The sequence below is a fragment of the Spermophilus citellus genome (assembly GCF_964194105.1).
Source record: "Spermophilus citellus genome assembly, chromosome: 8".
Classification (NCBI taxonomy): domain Eukaryota; kingdom Metazoa; phylum Chordata; class Mammalia; order Rodentia; family Sciuridae; genus Spermophilus; species Spermophilus citellus.
In genome coordinates, this window is record NC_138189.1 from 30693082 (window position 1) to 30705416 (window position 12335).

General features: G+C 41.4%; 1 long non-coding RNA gene across 1 annotated transcript; it reads right to left on the reverse strand.

The window, feature by feature from the left end:
* Window positions 1–2051: 2051 nt before the first annotated feature.
* LOC308654178 lies at window positions 2052–4681 on the reverse strand. Its single transcript, XR_014023194.1, has 3 exons — window positions 4557–4681; window positions 3674–3768; window positions 2052–2237 (listed from the first exon to the last, which is right to left on the reverse strand). It is a non-coding gene; the product is annotated as an uncharacterized lncRNA (long non-coding RNA).
* Window positions 4682–12335: the final 7654 nt, after the last annotated feature.

Genomic DNA, 12335 nt, shown 5'->3' on the forward strand with positions numbered 1-12335 from the left:
ACTTTTAAAAATATTCAATTCTATTGCTAAGTAGGAGTCCAGTAAATGTTATAAATAGAGTTTTAATGAAGTCATTGAGAAACAGCATAGTCGGCATTTACACCCAATCCCAGAACTGACAGCAGTAAGAGCCAGAGAAGGCACCTGCAACTCCAAGTCTCTTTAACAACTTGGGCAAGAGGCCCGCCCCTTAAAAGTAGGAAGTAATAGAGTCAGCGGAATGCCGCAGCCTCTGAAAGACAGAGTGGCCTTCCTGTTAACATCAGTACGATAAAAATACACCATGCTTAGTTTTTGAGTAACACCTATCTGATCAATGCTGGGAGCACCCTTTCCAAAGGATCATATTACTCTTTTCTTTCCCATTGAGCAGGCACTTACCTCAGATATTGAAATCAGCAACAGGATGCAGAAAAGCATTCCACTTATGCTTTCGTGGGTCTTGGCAAACAGCGGAGTGGGTTTATGCCATCACAGGTAGAAGAAACACCGTACAGAATTAATTAATGTGGACTCGTTTTTTGTACTGTAGATGATTTCTGATTCACTTGGTATGAAAGGAAAATTCTTTCCTCCTGATTTGCTGCAAAGTCTTTAGGAAAACTTAGTGTGATGTTCCTCAAATTTCTTCCTGACCACTTGATCTCATCTTCATACGACCTTGAAAAGTCACACATCTAAGCAATAATGGTAAAAATCACTAAAGACAGGGAAAGGATTCCCAATGTCACACTTAAATGTGAATGATATTAGAGTCCAGCTATTTTAGTAAGCATTCCTCATTTAATCCCCAATCTAACTTTCTCCTCTTCTTTTTCCTCCTCCTCCTCCTCCTCCTCCTCCTCTTCTTCTTCTTCTTCTTTTTTTCTTTTTTTGACACTGGGGATTGAATCCAGGGCACTCAACCACTGAGCCATATCCCAGCCCTTTTTTGCATCTTAATTTAGAGACAGGGTCTCACTAAATTGCTAAGGCTGTCTTTGAACCCACAGTCCACCTGCCTCAGCCTCCAGTCACTGGGATTACAGGCTTGCCCCATTGAGCCTGACTCTCTTCATTTTTATGTGATATAATAGGGCATTTTACATGAAACTTTATTTGTATTTTGAATACAATATTCAATTGTAGTATTTCCCTAGGGAAATAAGGCTCTAAATTATACTATTTTGAGTAAAGTTTATATTTATCAAGCATACTTCAAAGAGCTAGGATATAAGTCAATGATAAAGTGTTTGTATATCATGTGTGAGGCCCTGAATTCAATCCCTAGCACCACAAAAAAGGAAAAGAAAAAAAAAAAGTAAAAGGTGTTTTTAAAAGAATATACTTCAAAGATAAAAAAGAAAGTGATATATAATAATAGTGCATAAAATATAAAAATAAAAATCAGTACTTATTAGTCATAACAGACATCCTGTTTATGGACAAATACATTTAAATTTTAAAAGTCACTTATATTGTCAAGGAAGTTAGTTGTTAAAATAATATAGAGTTGTCTTTTAAGTACAAAGAGTTGTAATAAAAATAAAAAAAAAATAAAGCCCTTCCTCTAATTAGCTTATAAATAACTTCTAGAGTTTTAGCTCACTAAAAATATTAACCTCAAAGGAGGTGGTAGTAACAACTTAAAGCATAAAAACAATTTAAAATTTTTTTGAAAAGAATTTTCTTTAGATTTGAAAAGAAAAATTGAATTACATACATTTTTTTTATACAGGAAAGATTTTCTTAAAAATAAGCTTTTCTTTTCTTTCCTAGTTTCTAAAGGCTGTGGAATAGGAAGATTGTTATCTGGAATTGAAATAACGTAATCAAGTGTCATTGGGAAGGCATCAGACACCGTGGTCACTGTTTCTGAATTATACAATGCATCTTTATTACATCATCTGTACCAAATGGTCTAGATTAAATTAACTAGGTGTTTGGTTCCCCCCCACACACCAAAGATCTAAGCATACTTTTCTCCATGTACAGAAGAGAAGAAATCATCAAGAAATTTGAGTAATTTTGTTGTTACCCACATGACACTACTCAGGAGAGCTTTCTCACCTAATAAAAACCAAAGGGTCCTGAGCTCTGGACGTTGGAAAGATACTTTCAAATGCTGGACAACAGGGAGAATCTTGGATATCTGATGATGGAAAGAGCTTCTCCCCAGGACACGGTGACAAACTTGTCCTGTGAGACTTGTCCTGTGTCCTATTACCCGCATCCTCTCAGCACCAAGTGAAAGCAATCTGAAAGTCTGCTCCATATGGAAATAAAGAAACAGGGAAATGGAGAAAAACTTGTGTGAATCTGGGGGAAAGCTTCATTTTTTCAGATATCCACCAAAGAATCAGAGAAACCTGAGGTATTGATGTGGATTGGGGACCCCACCATCATCAGTTTCTGCTTCTTTTGAATTTTCATTTCTCTCGTGTTCAGAACAGAAAAGGGAACTGACCAGATAAATTACTGTGCAATTCTACTAGCGTTTGAATGTATTTCCCTCCTTTTTTAAAAAGTGAATTTTTCTTTTTAAAAATGTTACGTTATTCTGGTGTAACAGACACTATGACTCCTGGGTGGAATTGCGTATTCCGTTGGGCTAGAGCACTCATTACTTCTTTTAAAATGTGTGCTAGTTTTTTTGATGTTGTGACAAAACACCTGAGAAAAACAACTTAAAGGAGGAAAGACTGGTTTGGGCTCAGTTTCAGAGGCTTTAGCCCATGGTCGGCTGACTCCACTGCTCTGGGCCCGAGTGAGGCAGGACATCACGGTGGGAGGGTGTGGTAGAGAAGATCTGCCTCCATATGGCATCTGGGAAGCTGAGAAAGAGCAAAAAGGGGGCCTGGGGCAAGATATATCCTTCCAGAACACACCCCCAGTGACCTGCTTCCTGCAGCTAGGCCCTGCCTTCTACAGTTTCTACCACCTCCTTAGACTCCACCAAATTATAATCCCATCAATGGATGGATCCAGGGATGAGATCCCTCATGATCCCGTCACTTCCCCCAAAGTTCCACCTCTGAACATTGCTGCATTTGGGGAACCAAGCTCTCAATAAATGAGTCTTTGGGGGACATTTCAGATCCAAACATGACAGTATTCTTAAACAAAAAAAAAAATAGTATTTTTTATAAACCTGTGAATTTTAAGTGCTAGATTTCATGTTTCACAGCTAATAGATCCATTTGCAACAATAACGAGAAAAATCAAAGTGCAAGTCTAGATAGATAATTTGGATCTTGAATGTCCTCCAAAGGTTCCAGTGCTGAGGAGTTGGTTCCCCAGTGACCTTTCTGGGAGGTAGTGGAACCTTTGAAGAGCGGGGTTCAGCTGGAGGCTGTTAGGTTACAGGGGATATTATGAAATGCCCCATTACTCTCTTTTGCTCCCTAGCCACAAGGCAAGCAATTGTGCTCCACCATGTTCTCCCGCCATGATGTGCTGCCCTGCCACAGACCCAATGCAAGGGGGCCGACCCATCATGCACTGCAACTTCCAAAACTATAACCCAAGTAGATAATTTCAGGTATTTCATTGCAGTGCTAACACGGTTCATGTAAAATTGAGTAGCTAAAATATTCTTTATAATCTAATAAACTGAATATCATTGTAGGCTTTTTTTTTGTTCCTGTCACAATCAGGTCACTTTAAATGTTCAAAGACCAAAAAAGTGCTATACCTAGTTTGAAGTTCCACGTTTGTTTGTATTCCCCTTCCTTCTTTTTGAATGTTCTGGAAATACAGTATACGGGAGACGGACACTGGAACTTCTACCTAGACATATTTTAGTGTATTCATGATAAAAGAAAGTATAACACAATGAATTAAAAACTGAATAGATGCCTGCCTTCTTTTGGTCTGAGAACACATAATAAAAATAAAAGTTAAAATTAATTCAGTGAGCATGGCTCAAAGGATGGTAGCTGGGAGGGGGTGGGGGTGGGGCGGGGGAACAGAGTCTGGGAGACAAACAGGATGCTGGGAGGTGAGAAATAAGGGTGGGGAGTAGTGGGCAATCTCAAGAGGAACTAACAAGATCTGTTGCTTATAGTTACCCAGAAAACTTTAAGAACAATAACAGACAAACAAAAGTAACTTAGTCAAGAACAAGAGGGAAGCTAGAGCCCTCCAGCTGAGACCATGCACCAGAGTCTTCTTGGCATTCAGGGCTGGAGGTCAGCTCCCTCACACTCATGTCCCTGAGTGCTGACTCTTCTGTTGGCCTAGGACACAGCACATCTGGCAAAGGGCCACAGGACAGGAGGTGGACCCTGTGCCCTAGGAAGTACACGTCTGCTTTGAGGAATAGGAACTTGGGCTCTATTCTACTTAGTTTGCTGGCTGTGCTGGCTTTTAGCTTTCTCTCTTTGGAGAGGTTTTCAAGTAAAAACATTCTTTTCAGGAAGAATTCTATTTCCAAGAAGTTGCACAGGTCCAAATATTCAAGTGGCCATTAAAAAGCCAAAGAGTCAATGAAAGATGTTCACCTCCTCCAGTGCCCTCACCTCCACAGCCCCTCCCCTCAGCCCCCTTTCAAACTCCCAAGAAAAGAGCCTCAGTACCTCTGAGTTGCAGATGCTTTCGGGAGACCACCTTACCAATTGTGCTTGGTCCTGAATTTAGTTATACATAGCTTGCCATTTCTTTCTAGCTCCTTTTAATTTCTTTTTTTTTTCTCTTGTTTCCAAACTATACATGCTCATTAAGAGAGAGAGAGAGAGAGAAAGAGAGAGAGAGAGAGAGAGAGAGCGCACATTATTATTTAAGGGCAAGTAAAAATATATCACTGCTTTGATACAACCATCATAATAATTTTCATATTTTCTATTTAGTAAATCTCTTTTTTTTCTTCTTTTTTGGTACCAAGGATTGAACCCAGGAGCACTTAACCACCAAGCCACATCCCCAGCCCTTTTTTATATTTTATTAGAGACAGGGTCTCACTGAATTGCTTAGGGCCTCACTAAGTTGCTGAGGCTGGGTTTGAACTTAGGATCCTCCCTCCTTAGCCTCCCTAGTCATGGGATTACAGGTGAGCACCACCACACCCATCTAGTAAATCTCTTAATTTCAAGGCTGATGAAGACTTCCTGGCTGTTCATTAAATACAGCTATGTGCTGATTTTCATGGACCAATCAGCAAAATTTCCAAAGCATTTGTGAGTATAGATTGGAAATCCAGGATGGAGACCTAGGAATAGGTTTTAGTCCTCTTCACAGCCAAGCACCTGAAGGCCTGTGCAGCTATGCTTGTGCATGGAGACAGATGTTTCAACCTTGAGACTTGGGAGGTATAGGTACACAGCCCACGGGAGTAACCAAAGGACAATGCCAAGTCCGCATTCCCTGAGCACATTTTACCCACTTGTCTCTTTGCAGGCATAGTCACTGAGGGAGAAAATCCCTCCCCCCCCCCCCGTGTGTGTGTGTGTGTGTGTGTGTGTGTGTGTATGTGTAGAATTAGCAACAAAGTAAAAGGTGGTATATGCATGTATACATATGTACATAAGCAGATGGTTCCTAATTTACAGTAAGTGGTTTGGATTAATGATTTCTCAACTTCACAATGGTGCAAAAGTGATATATGTTGAGTAGAAACCATACTTTGAATTTTGATCTTGTCCAGGGGTAGGGACATATGGTCAGATACTCTGGTGATGGATGCTGGGCTGGGTGGTGAGTGGCAACTCCCAGTCAGTCATGATCATAGAGTAAACCACAGGCACTCCACAGTGGACTGCGTTGCTAAGCTAGGATGTTTGGTGGGTGCATTGATAGTGATATTTTCAGTGTACAGAAGGTTTATTGGGATGTAATCCCATCAGAGGTCAACGTCTGTATGTATTTCACCCACTGGTGCATGTATCACAATTGCTACTACCTTCTGCACTGTTGGGACTTTATGTTAAAGTTACATTCAATGTCATTTTTTGTTGTTGTTGTTGTTGTTGTTTTTAGTTATAGTTAGACACAATACTTTTATTTTATTTATTTATTTTTATGTGGTACTGAGGATCAAACCCAGCACCATGCACATGCTAGGTGAGTGCTCTACCGCTGAGCCACAACCCCAGCCCCCCCCCACATTCAATGTCATTTTTATGTGTTATCATGCAACTCACATGTTTGAGAACCTTCCTAGGTTCCCAACATTAATTTCCAACATTCTTTATGATACAGCTTCAGCTGACCAGTCCTATCTTGTCCCACAGCAGCCAGAGTGATCCATGGAAGAGACCACCTCCTCCGTGAAGATTTTTGGTGTGATTTCATCGGCAAGACTGTAAGCCCTTGGAAGTCGTGCTATGCCGTGCTATGCTGTGCATGCTATGGTCTGGTTATGCTTTGAATGTGTCCGTTCAAGGGCTCACGTATAGAAATTGAGTCCCCACTGTGAGTCATTAAGAGGGTGGAGACTTCATCCCAATATAGCATTTAGAGGTGGGGCCCTTGGGAGGTGGTGTTTGATGAGGTCACCAGGGTGGAGCCCTGTTGATTGACTGGTAGTAGCTTCATAGAAGAGGAAGAGAGAGCAGAAATGATACCCACACGTGCTCCCTGTCTCTTGCGGTGTGATGCCCTGCATCTTCCCGGGATTCTGCCAATAACAAGGCTATCGCCAGACACACCCTCTGCCTGGGACGAGACCAAGTCAAGTTAACCACTTTTCTGGATGTTTCCTCATTTGTGCTATAGTGACATTGTCAACAGAAAACAGCCTAAGACACCATATATGAATACTCAAATTTTTTAAAAAGGGAGTAAAATTTACCTTGTTATCTGTTTTAACATCCCTATCATTTTCCTTTTGAAATATTACTCATTACATTCTACATTATATAATGGTCAGAATAAAATATCACTCCAAATTCCTCGAGTGCGGAGATCATATTCTACGTTTTTCTTACACATCGACTCCCCCAACCCCAGACCTATGGTAAATGTCCAAGCAATACTTTAAATTTAAATGCAACACATTTAAATTGAAATGGACTTTTTCCTTAACACAGAGAAGGGCTGGAAACAAAGAGTCTGTCTCGCTTCAAAACAAGCTGAAAAACAGTCTCATTTTTACATGAGGAAAAAGTTTTTCTTATTTGTAGGTCTCCTGTGGTTTTTTTTGTTAGTTTGTTTGTTTTGTTTCTCAGTCTGCCTAGCAGCACAGAAATCTAGGTGGCCATGCTATGATTTGACTGCCCACTTCAAAACTCACTGAAATTTAATTGTCAATGTAAGTAGCATTGAGAGGTGAAGACGTTAGGAGAGGATTAGATCCTGGAGGTCTGTCCTCCTGAATGGATTCATATAGGGGGTTCCCGATAAGAGGAAAAAATTCAGCTCCTGTCCTTCCTCTGTTGGGCACATGATTGCTTCCCTTCCTTGGTGTACTGATGCAGCAAGAAGGCCCTTGTCAGATGCCAGCACCTGGATATTGGACTTCCCAGCCTCCAGAACTGTGAGGAATGAATTTCTTTCCTTTAAAAATTATCCATTGTGTACGTTTTCTGTTACTATGACAAAATACTTGAGGATGCGTAATTTATAAAGAAAGAATTTATTTAGCTCACAATTTTAGAGACTGAAAAATCGAAACAGCATGGCACTGGCTCTTTTAAGGACCCCATTGTCTGTATCATGACATGGCAGATGGTGGCACAATGGCAAGAGTGTGTGGGGAGACTAAGAGATGTGGTGAGATAGAAAGTCAGAAAGACACTTGGTCTGTGAGAACTAATTCAGGGTCCCAAGAAAACTACATCAACTCCTTCTATGGGCAAGCCCTCAATAACCTAAGACCACTAGACCCCACTTTTTAAAGGTTCTACAATCTATTAATATTCTCATATCTGGGACCAAGCTTCCAACACACAAACTTCTGAGGAACAAACTACATATAAATCATATGACCCAGTGTGTGGTTAGAAACCAAATTCAGACCATTCCCAACTCACCAATAAGTTACATTCTAAATCTTTATATGTGTGGGTCATTGATTTGGAAATTATAAATTATTTCCCTTTGAAATAATATTTTTAAATGGAGTTAGCTGTCAATAGACTTTTATTTTATTTATTTTTATATGTGGTGCTGAGAATCGAACCAAATGCCTCACACATGCTAGGCAAGTGCTCTACCACTGAGCTACAACCCCAGCCCTGAAATAATATTTATACACAATGCTTTATGATCTCTGACAAGTCCCCAAATGCTGATTTATACTCTCAATGATGCAGACATAGCATATTTGCAAGAAAATGTTGAAAGTGAAGCTACTGACATACTTTACAAAAGAAACAACCAAATGTGAGTAATTTTTTTTTTTGTACCAGGGATTGAACCCAGGGGTGCTTAACCATTGAGCCATGTCCCCGGCCCTTGTTATCTTTTGAGACAGGGTCCCATTAAGTTGCTTAGGCCCTGACTAAATTGCTAAGGTTGGCCTCGAACTTTTGATCCTCCTGCCTCAGCCTCCTGAGCCTCTGGGATTACAAGCATGCACCACCACACCCTACCAAGTGATTGTTTTTAATTTTAATGATCATGATTCAGGAAAATAGGTTTAACTACAGAAAAATAAGTGTATTTCCCAGCTATTCTCTCCTAATTGCCATCATCCACCCTTTTCTTGGTGCCTGTCTTTCTCTTATGGAATGAAGATGTAGCCTGAGGGCCCAAATCTTACTCTGGGTCCCTCTGGCTAGTTACTGACCCTAACACCTGTCACTCTGCTCCTGGTCTTCTCATCTTCAGGGATCTTCTCCACGGCCCTCTGTCCCGGCTCCCACAGGCACACCCTGAACCCTGCCAAGCCCCAGGACTGCTTTTATAGGTGGTGCTAGGTACTAATCTCACAGGTCTCCATGCTCTGATAACTCACCTCCAAACCCTCCAGGTCACTCCTTATTCCCAACACATGTGCTCTTCAACTATTTGGAACGTCCAGATTGTCCCTAGGTTATCTCTCTGGACCCTTCCTGTTTTACCTCTCCAGCTGAGACTGCAAGATCCAATCTTTTGTGCCACTGTCCTTGGATCGCATGGTCCTGCCAAACACAACCCTGGACAATTGTCCACATGCACTAGAAATGCTGGAAGCTCCGGGGTGGGTTGCAGCACGGTGAGGAATGCATGCCCCCAGTTTGATCTTTTTCAGAACTCTTGGTCATTCTAATTCAATCTTGGTGTCGTGGAAATTCTAAACCGGATGGACGGATGGATAAAACAAGTGGGAACTTGTAAAGATGCTGGAATCTCTAGACCTTTTGTCATGTTTAAGAGATGGATGGCCCTTAGACTAGTATGTCCAATTTTACTTCAAAATGTGGTCCTGTTCTCCTCTAACACAGGAACCTATCTGTACTGTCCATCATTTCACAAGCACATGACATTTTTCTGCCTTTGTCATTTCGCCACCATCCAACGAAAAGGAGAAAAATTCCTGGAGAAGCAATAGAGAAGCTCTAAAAATATAACATTAGAGAAGTAAGAAGAAATCTTAAGAATACCGATCTCTGCCTCAGAATGGTTACCTGCAATGGAACTAACTGTGTGACACAGCCACAGGGGGAAAGTGGGAACTGGTAGTGGCTTGTGTCCGCCAGGCCCCGAGTCAGTTCCAACAGGGTGTTGCTGTCTCTACAGTTTAGCTGTTATTCGGGAACCAACAAATGCTTATGGAACACCTTCCCTGGCTAGAGGTTGTTCTAGGAGCTTAGAAAAAAGGAGAGAATGATAGTATCTCACACACAGAGCTCACACTCAGAAAAAGGGGGTAATAAGTACATAAGAAAATGGGCAAAGTCACTTTAGTTACAGAGACTTAAAAAGAAAAAAAGTAACCCAGATACTAGGGAGGCAGAGTCAAGAGAATTGTAAGTTCAAGGCCAACCTGAGCAAGACTCTGTCTCAAAATGGAAAAACAAAATAAAACAAAACCATAAAAAGGGCTGGTGATGTAGCTCAGTGGTAGAGTACCCCTGGATTCAACCCCCAGTACTACAAAATAAACAAATAAATAAATAAAATAGGACAAGAACTAGATAATGAATGGAGAGGGTGGGACATTTCATATTGTGTGGTTGAGGAAATCCTCCCTGGAGAGGTCATATTTGAGCTGAAAACTAAATGGCGAGAAAAGAACCATCCAAATGGAATTCTGAAGCATGGGTTTTCACCTTGTGATTACAAAATGGCTGCAGCTTCAAGCATCACACCCTCACTTCACAACTTCCCAAGTAGGTGTGGGAGTGTCCTGTTAGGAGAAAGAGGACTATTTCCCATAAGCCTCTAGTACACGTCCCTTCAGGCTCCAAAGGACAGGGTTAGGTCATATACCTACTCTCCAACCAATCACCAGCCAGAGACTGAGATTGCCATGGCGGGATGGAAACAAAGATGGCTCCACTGAAACCAGGGAGGCGGAGCCTTCCCTGAGCACATGCCACCCCTAACCTAGCCCAGACCACCAGTTGTCAGCAAGAACAAGGATAAAGCGGCCACTCCAAAGGCTAAGCTTCGATTTGATATTTGATTTACCCAGGATTTCTTGAACACCTGAGGAAGGTGCTAGACACTGTGCTAATGTTAGCGATAAAAAGAAAACCTAGGCACCACTTTTACCATCTCTGCTGCTTGAGAACATTCAGTGAGGAGAGCGCCCTCTTTGCTCCTCCTGGGTATTTCAAAGCCCTTGGATTGACCAAGGCACAGTCCATAGCCACATGTGTTCCTGGACCTTCCTCTCATCCCTTCATCTGGGGATGACTTTTCCTGCCTCTCAATTCATAAGCAGTCAGATAAATAAATGTTAAAAACAGTTCCTGTCCTCACAGAGTTTCCATTCTAGTGCCTGAAAGAGAGAACGGACAGTATTACAAGAGGTAAAATGCAGGTGCTCCAGAGCAAAGGAGCAACTCAACTCGCCCAAAGGGTAGGTAGGTACAGGAAGGTGCCACAAGGAGATAAATTTTGGAGAAAATGTCATATAAGTCAAGACTTAAGGAATGAATAGAATTAAGGGAAATAAGAGTGGAAATCAGGAGTTGGGAGAGAAGGCAAGGAGACTGTTCCATCCAGAAATTGTGAGCAAATGCCCAGGGGTGGGGAGAGTGAGGAAAGGAATAGGAACCAAGCTCAGCATTACTGAAGGAGAGAGTGGAAGGGGAGAATAGGTACAAATGGGGTCTTGAATGACAGGTAGAGGCCAGGGCAGCAGGAGTGGGAAGACTGGACTTTATTCCAAAGGAAGTAAGCCATGGAACGGACTGATATGTTTAGGTTTGCATTTTAGAAAAGTCCCCTTACTCTAATCTCCTTGCCACACTTCAGCCCATGCTACAAATAGGATGTCCAACAAGGCACTGTGGCAACAGGGTAGACCAGGATTGTGGTCAAGGAGGATTCAGTGAATGATAGGCTAGGACCTGTTAGGGAGCAGGGAGCCATGGGTAACTTCAGGCACTTCTGGTTTGGGCATCTGGAAGGATGGTGGTGTCCTTTGCTGAGCTACCCAGCACTGGATGGATGCAGTTTTTATACATGTCTCATTTGAGCTGACTCCCACAGGGTGCTGAACGCAGTGTGCTCATTAATTAAACTTTTTTATGGCTTTTTTTTTTTTTCTCCTTCACCACCTTCCATATCAAAGTAACTCCCTTCTTACTTTGGATCACATTTTCCTCCAACAGACCTATTTTACTCTTTCCCTTTGGGCCTCTATCCACATGATCAGTGTACAAAACCCATGGTTTATGGGCTTCAACTTATCATCACTCTATGCCCTTTGAGTGAAACGGTATGTTTTGAGCACCTAGTAAGAGCCAGGCACTCAATGCAAACACTTCCAGCATTCTCACTAGAATGGCTTTTCAGCTACTATAAATCTAAGGCATCCAAGAAGACACTTAATGGTCAGTGATCATTGAATTGCAATTAGTAATTGATACACATTCAACTTTTTGTGTTTTATTCATTAAAAAATAAAACCCTCACCGCTTTACATTTTAAAGATTAAACATATGGGACTGCAGGATGGCACATGAACTGGTGTCAGTTTTGGTTGTCCTCCACGTGGTCGATTGAGGTTACTGAGTACTATTATAACGCCGTGCAGCTACATAAAGAGGCTGACAATCTATGTATCCATTGCATTTTAAGTAGGACCATGCCAGGATGAAGCATCAAAGTGAGAATGGTGAACTTAAAGGGCTTTTAAAACATCTTGAAGCAATAACAAGCTATAGACTGAAGCAGGGGTTTTTAAACATTACACGGGACTAAAACAATTGAACCAATTTGTCCTTTGTTCTTTTTATTGCATTCCTTATTATATTAATGCTGTT